The sequence below is a fragment of the Dipodomys merriami genome, unplaced genomic scaffold (assembly GCF_024711535.1).
Source record: "Dipodomys merriami isolate MVZ:Mamm:240054 unplaced genomic scaffold, mDipMer1.0.p SCAF_2, whole genome shotgun sequence".
NCBI classification, from domain to species: domain Eukaryota; kingdom Metazoa; phylum Chordata; class Mammalia; order Rodentia; family Heteromyidae; genus Dipodomys; species Dipodomys merriami.
Genome location: NW_027203381.1, coordinates 13,082,664 through 13,097,259, shown reverse-complemented (window position 1 = coordinate 13,097,259; position 14,596 = coordinate 13,082,664).

Here is a 14,596-nt window from a genome sequence, read left to right as displayed (position 1 = left end):
TTTTTTCCTTTCTTTCATGTCAGTACTAGAGCTTAAACTCAGGGACTCATGTTCTAGCTTGGCTTTTATGCTGTTCATTTGAGACCTGGCACTCTACCACTTGAGCAACACTTCTAATTCTAGTTCTTCACTGGTTAACTGAAAGTAACTTTCTCTCAAACATTTTCTGCCTGGGCTGGCTTCAAAATGAGACCCTGAGATCTTAGCCTCCTAAGTAGCTCTAGGTTATAAGTATGAGCCAGCGTCTCTGTTTGAAAAACTCAAGTGAATTTTGGTTACTATGACCATGAATACCCCAGGATCATATAATCGAGTAGAAAAAGAAGACCAATTCCTATTTATGTGTCATCTGTATTTTGGAAAGTGGATTAGTTTCCTGTTCTAAGCCAGAAAGTATGTAAACATGTGTTGATAACATTAATGTCTTTTCAGTTAAAGTATTTATTCCAAGTCTTTACAAATGTACAAATAATACCCCAAATCATCACCACCACTGACTCATTCTTATAAAAATCCTTACGTGGGACCTTTTCTTCCTCACCAACTTCCTAATCATTTTCTTTGGAAGGGTGGTGACAGGATTTGATGTGACAAAAGTTTAGACTTCCAGCAATCATCACATAGCCGTTTAACAGCCTTCACGAACTGAATTCCTTTAACCAATTAATGGAAGACTGCTTCATACCCCCCAAAATATGTCATGAACTCTGGGAAATTCAAAGCTGCTTACAAAAAGAAACAAGAGGAACATGAATGCAAAGGCTGGTGAAAGGTGATATTTGATTATACTATACTGTAAAATGATTATTGCAAAAAAAGAGAGTGCCAGTTTGATCTTACAGAATTTCTAGATTTTGGTAAGGCACCAGTAACTCACACTTGTAGGCTTACTACTCTAGAGGCTCAGACCTAGAGGATCAAGATTTGAGGCCAGCCAAGGCAGAAAACTCCTTGAGATTCCATCTTCAGTTAACCAGAAAACAAATCTAGCGATATGGCCCAAGTGGTAGAGCACCAGCCAAAAATGTGAGGCTCAGAATTCAAGCCCTAGTAACAGAAAAGAAAAAAGTTCAGATTTTATTTTTTTAGTCAAAGTCTCATTATGTAGCCTAGGCTGACCTAGAATTCATTATGTAGCCTGAACTGACCTCAAATTTGCAAACCTTCCAGTCTTGGCCTTCCTACTGCTGGAATTATAGGCATACACCACCACACCTGGCTCCAAAAATTTCAAATTCTACATCAAGCATCCTGATTCAGATTTTTTTTCCCCGTACCTTGGCTAGGCAAGAAGGGAAAGCCATTTCCACAGAGTAGGAAGGGAACAGGTTTGGCACTCTGGGAGCTAAACTATGCGAACTTGGCCCGATTCCTTTCCTTCTCTTAAGCTTCAGTATTTTGACCTGCAAAATAAAGATGAAAATATCCACAGAGAAAGGACTCAATCCTCTAGCTAAAAGCCACGGTCTGGAGCTGGCAAGGGGAAGTTTCGTAAGTGGTAGCAATTGTTATTATATAACGATTCCAGCCCTTCTCAACACTTGGTCTGTTGCTTTGGATAAAGCCGTGCGGTGGGTCTCACACGAGTGTGGGTCAGGAATCAGCTTTCAACATCCTCTTCTTCTAAATTATCTCTGTTCTCTATTTGGGGTTTTCGTAAGTGAGTGTTTCACACTTCTGTTCCCTCATTCCTGCCCTCCCCCGCCCCCCACCTCCCACCCTAATCACTAAATTCAGAACGTTCCTACTTTATTTTCCTCTTTTATTTTTTGGCCAGTTCTGGGGCTTGAAGTCAGGGCCTGGGCACTGTCCTTGAGCTTCACAGCACCACTTCCAGCTTTTTCTGTGTATGTGATACTGAGGAATTGAACCCAGGGCTCCACGTATGCTAGGCAAGCATTCAACTAGTAAACTGCATGCCCAGCTCCTCAATCTTCCTCTTCTGAATAATCATTCATCTGTGAAGGAAGAACTACCGCTGATATTTGAATGGGATTTCTAACTTTTCCAGGTGCTTTTGTGTCTCTTTGTGCTTTTATTCTTCTGAAACTTGTAAGAACTGTAAAATACCAGTGCTTATTTTCTCATGCTGTACAGTAGGAAGAAAGCACAGAGGTTTTCACCATTTGCTAAAGGTCACAACAACCAGGCTTCCACAAGACTCCCATGATCACCCAGCTCTTCTTCCCCACTTTTTTCTACATGACTTCCATGTGTGTGATTTCCACCACAATGCTACACCTACCTAGAGCTGATCTCATTATTTCTCTGCTTTACCAAGAAACCATTCGAAGCATTCCATTGTGCAAATGGTGAGATTGTTGGCAGTCTTCTATTTATTCCTTCAGGAAGTATCGAATGCCATTTGCCAAGCCTTCTTCTAGGCACTCAACACAGGGTTAAACAGACAATTTCTACCCTCATGAAGTTCACTTGCTGCTGAGACAAGCCTCCCAATAAACAAACAAGTAAAATATTTGTACTCTTAGGGATTGGTAGGGAGAAAAATCAAGCAGGGAAGAGGGAGGGAAAGTGGAGGTGGATGTTGTAGGTAAGGCTGCGGTGGAGAGAGGCGATGAGATTTTAGATCACATGGCACTGCAAAGGTGGCCTCTGAGTGAAGATTGAACGACAAAAGGGAGCTAGATGTTGGGACATCTGGAAGAAGAAAGTTCTGAGCAGCCTCGGCCAGCAGAAAGGCCAGAGCTGGATGTGTTCCTGAATGGATTGAGAAACAGCAAAACTGGCGGATGAGCCTCAGCCCAGGGAGCTAATGAGCTGAAAACAGGAATAGGCAACAAAGCCAGGGAAGTCAGAGCCAGAGCAGGTGGGGCCTTGGGAATCCTTGTAAAGGATTTGCTTTTGTTGGGAGTCAAAGGCAAAGCCACTGCAGGGGTTGGAGTGGTGGAGTGTTAAATGACTTTCACAGCTGTTCTGTTGAGCACAAACTCAAGGGAAATGGAGCAGGAGGGAAGCATTGAGCATTGTTGAGGGAGCCAGACCCTCCTTTAGGTGCTTGGTGTTAGTTGATAGCACCCTCTCCTCCCACCTATCCTCTGATGAGCTATGGGAAACACATACATTGTCATTAAGAACATCAAGGCCTTGTTAGTGTCTTTTTGCCCAATAATCTGTAGGCCAATCTAAGCTAAGCTTCTGAAGACTTTTGTAAAGCATTAGCTAGTGCTTTTACTTCAATGTGTGTGTGTGTGAGCACGCGCGAGTGTGCGTGTGCACGTGTGCATTTGCATACCAGTACTGGGGCTTGAATGCAAGACCTCATGCTCTCACTTGACCTTTTCCTCAAACCTGGTGCTCTACCACTTGAGTGGCACCTCCATTTCAGGCTTTTTTATTTTTTTTCTGGCTCTTTGGTGGTAAAGGTCTAAAGGACTTTTTTGTCCAGGTTGGCCTCAAACTGCAGTCCTCAGATCTCAGCCTCCTGATTAGCATGAGTCACTGGTAACCAGCTTTCAATATTCTTAAAGCACACCATTTAGAAAGTTGCTTGGGCTAAAACACCAACTTCTACTATTGACTGGCATTAGTTTGGACTAGGGTCAGCTTTCTTTGGTAATCAGAATGTTGAGGTTGAGAACTAAAACCTACCCATAACTTTTTAAAGGAGAAAAACGGATGAATCCTTGACAAATGGGGTTTACTCTGAGGACTTAATTTTTTCAAACCATGGGCCCACTGTGAGAGACAGTCAATTGTATAGTCTTTGGTAGTAATGTAAGGAGAAGCATTGAAACAGGAGATGGCATAGGTTTCATCTCCATGCTTGCCCAGAAATCTCATTCTTGATTCCTGGGTGGGTCAGGGAATGCGTGGTCAGGGAGCAAGGCAAACCTATCTCTGTGCTTCAAGACCAACCCTAAGGCAAGGGGATAGCGTGGTCGAGGGACAAGGAGCTGCTGAGGAGAACCCACACCAGGCCTGTTTCCTCATCTGTGAAAATAAAGAGACTGATCTCAATGAATCCTGTGTTCCTTCATGGGTAGGTCTCAAAAAATAGTATGGATGGGCCTTGTCAAAGGAGAACGGGAGAGAATGATTTCACTTAACCTTTGGTCATGAATCTAGGTAAACCATATAGCACTTAACACATGCACAACCAGGAAACAGGAGTGTGTATAGTCTTTCCATCAGAGTGACCTAGTAAGCCTATCTTCACAGTTAATCATATTTTCCTAAACTCTGAGTGTAGACAAATATGATAAAACCTGGCTTTTTCCTGACTGCATTTTAGATATGTATTTTAAATCACTGTCCTCTCTAGGCCTTGAGTGGGTGTAAGGCACATTTTAGCTGCAGTTTCCTTATAACAGCACAAAGAATGTGGAAATACTTGTTTTGTTTTTTTATCCATCTCTGGAGTTCACGTGATGTAGTTGGAGAGCCAGCCATACTCTGGGGCTTATCATCTTGGCAGAAAAGGCAACTGTTAGAAGGTCAAACAAGGGCCCATTTCCTCTCTGCTGGCCAGCTGGGATCTTCCATTCCCAGACTGAGTTTCTTTCCTTCAGTTTGGCCTTAAGGCATTGTCCTCTAATAAAATGCAACCCACTGAGAAGATTTTCACTTACGTTGCTCTCACATTAACTGCTTATGATTTGAGTTGAGGCCAGCTTTTGATTAGCAGAGGAAGGGCAAATAGACATGTCCCCTTGGGAGTGAAGAGCTGGTTCCTTGTAGTGAAGAGCATTTCAGAATTCGGGTGCATGGGGCTGGGCATCAAAGTCACACTGTCTCTTCTGTTTCTCATGAACCAGTACAATCTCCCTGGTGGCTTCTACAAGAAATCTTCCTTAACTTATGCAAGCTCAAAATAGTTTTTTATTCACCCATGCACACATTCTCAATTCTCACTACCTTTCTGGGTTGGTTGGACGATCATCACAGAGTGTAGAATTTTGGATCTTAGAATCTTAGAGGTCACTTAGCCCAAATTTCTGGTCTACCATAGGCCCCTGAGGGCCACATCCCTCTTTGATTTGCAGCCTTCCCAGTAACAAGGACCTCATCCATAAGGCATTGTTTTAAATGATGGATTATTCTCCTTTAGGAAGTTCTTCCTTTTACTGAATCAGATGTTTTCTCTCTGAGCTGTGATTGTCACATTGGCACTCCCTGAATGACTAGTGGGTCTCAGTGTTTAATTACAAATATCCTCACCTGGTCATCAAAGTCCTCTCTTCCCTCTGCTATTTCTTTTACTGATCTAGTTTTTATGGTCTAATTTTCATTTTTTTAAAAAAAACCCTTAATAACCACACATCTGACATGCCTACACTTACTTCAGAAGAAAAAGAAGGTTGATCCCTTCTCCAAATCTGAGGTCTCTAGAAGAAACCCTAGTATGGCTCTGATATTCTCCCAAAACAGAATTCTAAGCTTAGAAGGACTGGCTCATTTGTTATTAAAGGTTCATTTCCAGTATTTGACATCTGATAACCTTTTCTAATAGTTTTAATATATTACTGAAAGTTAAACCAGAATGGATATTTTGACATGAAATCCCAAAGGAAATAGCTTTTCTATCCAAATTAACTACAAAATCAGGAAAAACTTTTAAGTGTTTCTGCAAGACTATATAAGCTTGCCTACTGTTTTTAACTGGGCTCTTCGTGACATCTAGTGGTGAAACATGGGAGAGTTTCTCTTCCTCTGAAAACAGTTGACAACACCGGGAGATCATTGCAATCTTGTGTTTTTTTCCCTTGGATATTGTGTTTTGTGAAATTAGAAATTGCATTCATTTCTAATCCATTATTAATCAGATGTCCATCTTTATTTTAATCTTTTTTGTTGTTTTATATCTTCTATATTTTGGTCTAATTTCAAATCAGTCATGCCTATTTTTTTTTCCATAGAAATGAGAAATACCATTTTTTTTATAGAGGTAAAGAAAAGCATGTTGGATGAACATAAATAACAACATTTTGACTTAAAAACAGCCTTTAACATTTTTCTACATAAATGTGTCTGTCTTGAAATGTGGTTTTAAGATTTTTCTATTGCTGGGAAAGCTGTCTTGTATAGCTAACCTTGAATGCATTGTTATTCACAATTAGAAGTAGATAAATTTCACAAGCAGAGAAGCTGACAAGTCTTTAAGACTTCACACTTAGTTTTGCAGGAAGAGCTGAAGTTAATTAGAAGTGATTATACATACATTGCATGTGTGTGCGTATTTGTGTTGTTGCACGCAAATACCACAAAGGCCCTGGGAAGGTTGGGTTTTTTTTTTAACGTTTTAAAAATAAACATAATCTCCTTCCCATGTGTTGCTATAAGCCCAGTAAATCTAGGAAGCTCAGCAGGGTTGAACAAGGTCATTTCTTGTCAGGACTCCAAGGGGGAGCAGGATGCAACCCTGGGCATCAGATACTGGCATCCTAATCCCTGCTCAGCACGAGCTTCCCAGGCATGTGGGACGGTCGTGCCAGCGACGACACACTGGCAGACTGAGGCTTTGACGCCAGCTATGATCAGTCTCAGCACCTTGGCTCTCTACCTACAGTGCCCCGGCACGACGGAAATGCAGTCTCTCCCTCATAAGCAAGGCAGATTTCCAACTGTGCATGTATCTTATTACTCATAAACAAGAAAGTAGTCTTAAAAACATACTGAATTATACTTTCAAAATTCAGTAGATTTTTCTAGATTTATTCTGGGTTTTGTTGAAATACATGCATGCATATGTTCATTATATATGTGTACATTGCTCTGGGTCCTTGTTGAATTTTTATATATGCATATATTTATATACATACATATATTTATATGTATGTATGCATATACCTGGGGTCCTGTCCCTGAGCCATTTTGCTAAAGGCTAGCACTCTACCTACCATTTTGAACCATAGCTCCACTTCAGGCTTTTTGGTTCTTACTTGGAGATAGGACTCTCATGGACTTGAATGACTGAGCAGGCTTTGAGTCTCAATCCTCACATCTCAGCCTCTTGAATAGCTAGAATTACAGGCCTTGAGCCACAGGCTTCCAACAAAATATATTTTTAACACTTATATGTAACAAATGGATAAATATATACATATATTTAAATTCAACAAACCCTGAACCAAATGGAGATTTTGTGTTTGGGTATATTTATGTATATATCCATTGCTCTGCCACTATAAAGAATAAAGCAACAAATACTAAAAGACACTACACATGAGTGTGGACAATTATCTCCAGTAGCTTCCTGTGGGAGGCACTTGGAGATTAGGGGATAGGGTAGAAAATGGCAATGAGGAATTACTGCTCTCCATATCCTCATATTGTCTTTTGTTTTATTATGTTTTAGCCTGGGTTTATCTTAGCACAAGATAGAGAGAAATGGAGAAGGGAAGCATTCCTTCTCCCAGTGTAGAAAATGAAAGTTAAAGACTCAAAATGGTAGTTCTTATCAGTACCTTTCATACTTCTTGAGCTGGGCAAATAACACTTGGTCTAGCAACTCCGAATCCTCAGACACTGGTTGGGTAGATAAGTTGGGTGAAGCCTAATGCCCAGGACTTCTCTTTGTCCACCTTGTCTATCTCTACCCATTTACAAAGAATTCCCAGATTTTTACCATTTCAAAGAAGATAGGGCATGCCAAAACAAATGGATAGATAGAACATGCAAAAACAAATGGACAAGTGGGACACCAATGGCTCAAGCTTATAATCCTAGCTACTCAGGAGGTTGAGATATGAGGATCATGGTTCAAAGCCAGCCCAGGCACAGAAGTCCTCGTGAGATCTCCAATTAACCACTCAAACCATAGTAATGCTATGGCTCAAAGGAGGAGCACTAGCTTTAAGCACAAACAGGCTAAGGGAAAGCACCTAGGCCCTGAGTTCAGCCCCACAGCCAACCAAAAAAAGGGATAATGTAAGTAGAGATGTATACATCTTAGAAAGAAACCAGGCCTGGTTATATGCATTTGTAATCTCAGCTATTCGGGAGGTGAAGACACAAAATAAAAACAGACAAAGAAAAACATATATGAAAAGCTGAGTATAGGGCTTATGCCAGGCTTAGGCCTGGGAGGCAGAGTTCAGGAGGATCTGTTTGAGACCAACCTAAGCAAAAAATTTGTGAGACTCTCATCTCAACAAATAAGCTGGGTGTGGTGGTACATAAGGAATGATGAGATTAGGAGGATCATATTTCCCAGTTACCCCAGGAAAAAAAAGTTTTCAAGATTCCATTTCAACAGAAAAAGTTGAGTATGGTAGTATGCGCCTGTCAACTTAGCAATGGTGGGAAACATAAATAGGAGGATCACAGTTCAGACGAGCCCAGCCAAAAGCCAACATCTCATCTCAAAAATAACCAGAGTCCTGTGGCTGGGAATGTAGCTCAGTGGTAGAGTGCTTGCCTCACATTCATGAGGCCCTGGGCTCCATTCCTCAGCACCACATAAGCAGAAAAAGCCAGAAGTGGCACTGTGGCTCAAGTGGTAGAGTGCTAACCTTGAGCTGAAGAGCTGAGGGACAGCACCCAGGCCCCACGACCGTCAAAATAATAATAATAATAAATAACAAGAGCCCTGAGTTCAAATAATAATACAAAGCACTTACATGACCCATCCTGGACTTTGATCAAATCATCTTTATGAAATTAGCCTTAAAGAGAATCAAAGAAATAAAAAGATATTTTAGAATGAAAGATAGGACAAAATTTGACTGTGAACAGAATACAGGAAAGTCCTTTAATCTTTTAATGACATCTTCAGAGTAGCTTTTTATTTCTCTTATAAAATGTTGCCAACAAAAGCTAAAGCCATTTCCTCTAAATTCAGGAATGAGACAAGGATGTCTACTCTCTCCACTCCTAGCTAGAGCAATAAGGCAAGATGCAAACGTAAAGAAGATCCAAATAGGGAAAAGTGAAGTAAAACTCTCCCTCTTTGCAGATGACATGATCCTATATTTATTTATTTTTATTGTGAAAATACTGTACAGAGGGGTTACAATTACATGGGCAAGATAATGAGTACATTTCTTATCAAGCATTGTAGCCTCCTCCTTTGTTTCTCCTTCCCATCCCTTCCCATCCTCCCCCTGCTCCCCCACCCAATCCTCCCCGCTCCTCGCCGCCCCCAACACCAAAGTTGTAAAGTTCGTTTCAACATAACGACTTGTACATCTCATTGTTGCAATGGGTCCACCTGTATCCCTATTTAAATGATTTGTTTTTCCCCTTCCCCCCCACAAATTATATCGTCATCAAATACAGTGAAAGCAGGGGTTATACTGTGGGGGAGGGACATACAAAGCAACAAAGAAATAATCTTATAAATGTGTTAGAAACAATCGCATGAAAGAAAAAAAAAACATTTGAATACATATCTTAGGGTTCATTTCCCTAACATCACCTTATCTGATCTTTTCTTCTTGACTCCAACATATACTAGATATTGCAAATAAGGGAAACCATGGGACCTATGTTTCTTTGGGCCTGGCTTACTTCACTTAATATAATTTTTTCCAAGCCTTCCCATTTCCTAACAAATGGGGCAATGTCATTCTTTCTGATGGAGGCATAGAATTCCATTGTGTATATATACCACATTTTCTTGATCCATTCATCTACTGAGGGACATCTGGGTTGGTTCCAGATCTTAGCTATAGTAAATAGTGCTGCAATAAACATAGTCGTGCTGGTAGCTTTAGTGTGGTCTTGTTTGTAAACATTTGGGTAAATGCCCAAAAGAAGGATTGCTGGGTCATAGGGGAGCTCTATGTGGAGTCTTTTGAGGAACCTCCATACTACTTTCCAAAGTGGTTGAACAAGTTTACACTTCCACCAACAATGCAGTAAGGTTCCCTTCTGTCCACATCCCTTCCAGCATCTGTTGTTATTAGAGTTCTTGATGATAGCCATTCTAACTGGGGTGAGGTGGTATCTCAATGTTGTTTTGATTTGCATTTCTTTTATGGTTAGGGAGGTTGAGCATTTCTTCATGTGTCTATTGGCCATCCTTCTTTCCTCTTCAGAGAAGTTTCTCTTTAAGTCTATGATCCTATATTTAAAGAAGCCATAGACTACACTCCCAAGTTACCAAAAATTTGGCAAAGAAGCAGGGTATAAAATTAACCCTCAAAATCAATGGCTTCTCTGTATGCCAACAATGAGAAGAGCAAAGCTGAAATCGGGAAAGCAGCTCTTTTTGTAAAAGTCCCCCTCCCCAAAATAAAATATTTCCAAATTAACTTAACCAAAGAAGGAAGGGCATCTATGATGAAAACATTAAAAACCTGAAAAAGGAAATTAAAGCAGAACTAAGGAAGTGGGGAAACCTTCCATGCTCTGGATTGGGAAGATTAACATCATGAAAATGGCAATACTGCCAAAGGCTATCTACAAACTCAATGCAATACCCATCAATATCCCAAAATCATTCTTTAATAAAATAGTGGAAGCAATTCAAAAATTCATATGGAATAATAAAAGACCCAAATAGCAAAAACAATTATTAGCAGGAGGAACAGTACTGGAGGAATATCAATAACAAACTTCAAACTCTATTACAAAGCTATAGTAATAAAAACAGCTTGGTACTGGCACAAGAACAAACCTGAGGACCAATGGAATAGAACTGAAGACCCAGAAATGAACCCACAGACCTATAGCCACCTAATCTTCAATAAGGGAGCCAAAAAAATAGGATGGAAGAAAGACATCCTCTTCAGTAAATGATGCTGACAAAATTGGTTAAACACTGTAAAAAACTAAAATTAGATCCTTCTATATCACCCTGCACCGGAATCAACTCCAAATGGATTAAAGACATCGAAGTAAAAGCATACACCCTGAAAACACCACAGGAAGTAATAGAAAAAATTCTAGGGCTCCTTGGCATAGGTTGAAATTTTCTTAATAAAGTCCCAGAAACACAACAAATCAAAGAAAGGTTGGACAAATGGGATTGCATTAAACTGCAGAGCTTCTGCATGGAAAAGGACATAGCTAGTAAGATCAATAGAAAGCCCATGGACTGGGAGAAGATCTTTACTACCTATACAACAGACAAGAGCCTCATATCTAAAATATACTTAGAACTCAAAAAATTAAATCCCCCAACAACAAATCCTCAAAGAAACAACAACCCCATTAATAAGTGGGCTAAAGACTTAAAGAGAATCTTCTCTGAAGAAGAAATAAGAATGGCCAATAGACATATGAAGAAATGCTCAACTTCTCTGGCCATAAAAGAAATGCCAATCAAAACAACATTGAGATTCCATCTCATCCCAGTTAGACTGGCTATAATCAAGAAATCTAATACAATAGATGCTGGAGGAGATTTGGCCAAAAACTGAACCCTATTACACTGTTGGTGGGAGTGTAAACTTATTCAACCACTCTGGAGGTTCCTCAAAAGACTCCACATAGAGCTCCCCTACAATCTAGCAATCCCAGTTCTGGGCACTTGCCCAAATGATCACAAACAAGGCCATACTAAAGCTAACAGCACAACTATGTTTATCGCAGCATTATTCACCATAGCTGAGTTATGGAACCAACCCAGATGTCCCTCAGTAGATGAATGGATCAAGAAAAAGTGATACACACACACACACACACACACACACACACACACACACACACACACACACACACACACACACACACACACACATACACACATTGGAATTCTATGCTTCCATCAGAAAGAATGATACCGTTCCATTTGTTAGGAAATTGAAAGATTGGAAAAAAACATATCAAGTAAATCAGACCCCCCCAAAATATAGGTCCCATGGTTTCCATCATTTGCAATAATTAGTATAGATCTAGGATAATTTTATCAGATGAACAGAAAAAGCTCAAAAGCTATGGCCACATAAGATGATGCTAAGTGAAATGAACCCCAAAATATGGACATGAGATCTTTCTTTGTTGTTGTTGTTTTTAATGTATCATTGTTTCCTTTGTATGTTCTTCCCTCTATGGTATATCCCCTGTTGTCACTGTACTTGAGTTTGGTATCCTGCATCTTGTATATACATTTGTTTAATTTGGGAAGGGGAAGGGGAATAACAAAATGCTGAAACAAGGACACAGGATGACCCACTGCAACAATGATACCCACAAGACAGTATATTGGAAATGAACTTTACAACTTTGGGCAGGGGAGGGAGGGAAGAGTGAGAGAGGTGGAAGAAGGAAGGGATAATGGGAGAACAATAAGGGAGTGGGTAACAATGCTCGAAAAGAAATGTCCTCATTGCCTTGCTCATGTAACTGTAACTCCTCTGTACAGCATCTTTACAATAAAGTAAAACTTAAAAAAAAAAGACTACACATAGAACTTCCCTATGACCCAGCAATCTCACTTCTGAGCATTTACCCAAATGACCATAAACAAGGCCATACTAAAGCTACCAGTACAACCATGTTTATTGCAGCATTATTTACCATAGCTAAGATATGGCACCAACCCAGATGCCCCTCAGTAGATGAATGGATCAAGAAAATGTGGTATATATACACAATGGGATTCTATGCTTCCATCAGAAACTATGACATTGACCCATTCATAAAGAAATGGAAAGACTTGGGGGAAAATCATATTGAGTGAAGTAAGAGAGACCCAAAGAAACATAGATCCCATGGTTTCTTTCATTTGAAATAACTGGTATATGTTTAGGATAGTCCTAGAAGATGAGCAGAATAGCTCAACAGCTATGTACATAGGACCATATAAGATGATGCTATGTGAAAGAAATTCCAGACATGGAAAGAGGGGGTTTTTCTTTGTTATTATTGTTTTCAATGTACTATGTATTTTCTTTTTTCTTTTGTGTTTTTCCCTATGGTTTATCCCCTGTTGTCACTGTATCTGATTTTGATACCCTGGGTACTGTATATATATTTATGTGAATTAGGGAAGGGAAGGGGAACTACAAAATGGTGAGACAACAGACAAAGGGCAAACCAGTGCAAAAGCAATACTCACAAGACAGTATGTTGGAAATGAACTGTACAACTTGGCAGGCGGTGGGGAGGATTGGGAGGGAGGGAAAGTGGGAGAAAAATGAGGGGGGGGTAACAAGTTCAACAAAAAATGTACTCACTATCTTATGTATATAACTCTAATCCCTGTGTACATTACCTTGACAATAAAATTAAATTTTAAAAAATGTTGCCAATAATCTCCCAAGCCTTCTATTTTCATGTAAAACTATGTAAGACTATAAAATGTTCAAAATTCTATTGTCAAAAGGGCTTCAGAACCATTTAATCTCCTAACACTTCCTTTTTAAAAAATGTTTTTTATAGTAAAAATACTGTATAGAGGGGCTACAGTTACATGAGCAAGGTAATGAGTACGTTTCCTATCAAGCATTGTTGCCTCCTCCTTTGTTTTTCCCCTACCATCTCTTCCCTCCCACCTCTACAACTATTAACCAAAAAGATTCTTGGTATATTACTATGTTCTTAAAATTAAGCACTAAAAACAGTTTCCAATTTAATGGGCTAACAGTTGAATATCTCTATCATATGTAATGATTACTCCTTTATTACTTATCTATCTGCCTTTTCTTCCTATGTCTCTATTTACTATGCTTTCTAGTCACTTCTGATTCCTTGATATTTTTGTGTTCCCTGGCATTTGCTCTATTTCATTTTTTTTTTGTTTTTCCTCTTGAAGCACCCATTTATATATTTACTTCAACTTCCATCCTCTAAATAACTCATAGTTCCTTATTTCAACTTTCACTAATTCTTTATTTTTATTTTTTTGTCCGTCGTGGTTCTTGAACTCAGGGCCTGGGCACTGTCCCTCAGCTCTTCAGCTCAAGGGTAGCACTTTACCACTTGAGCCACAGTGCCACTTCTGGTTTTCTGAGTGTTTTATTGGAGATAGTCTCATGGACTTTCATGCCCAGGTTGGCTTTGAACCATTATCCTCAGATCTCAGCCTCCTAGGTAGCTAGGATTACAGGCGTGAGCCACCAGTGCCCAGCTTAAATAATTCTTAATTCATTACTTCTAGTCCTAAACTCTATACGCTCCTTCATGCCTATGTGCCTCTCACATGCTACAACTGTATCTCAAGTACACTGTTCAAGACAGTATATACAGAACCATGCTCATCTTCCTTCTGAACTTGTGGCTTCCCCAGACACACATTTTTCCATCTATACATAAGAAGGAAAACACTTGTGAACCACCATGTTCTCCTCTGCCTACTGCCTCGCATTCTCCTCTGGTGAGTGAAGGATGAAGTTTGATCTCCTTCATTTGGCAAGAAGAGCCCTTTATTCTACTTACTGCTACTCACTTGTTCAGCTTCATCCCTCCTTCATTTCCAAAAGAAATACATCTATGCAGCCACCATGTACTGAGTTGTTTCTTTATTTTGCTAAATTTTCTTTCTCTTTTTAAAAATTTATTTTCAGTGTGTGTACAGAGGGGCTACAGTCACATATATAATATAGTGCATTTCTTATTGAACTTGTTCCCTCCATCCTCATTTTTCTCCCACTTACCTTCCCTCCCAACTGCCGCCCCCCCGCCCCCCCCCCCCCGCCAGCCAAGTTGAACAGTTCATTTTCAACATACTGTCTTCAGAGTTCCTTACCTT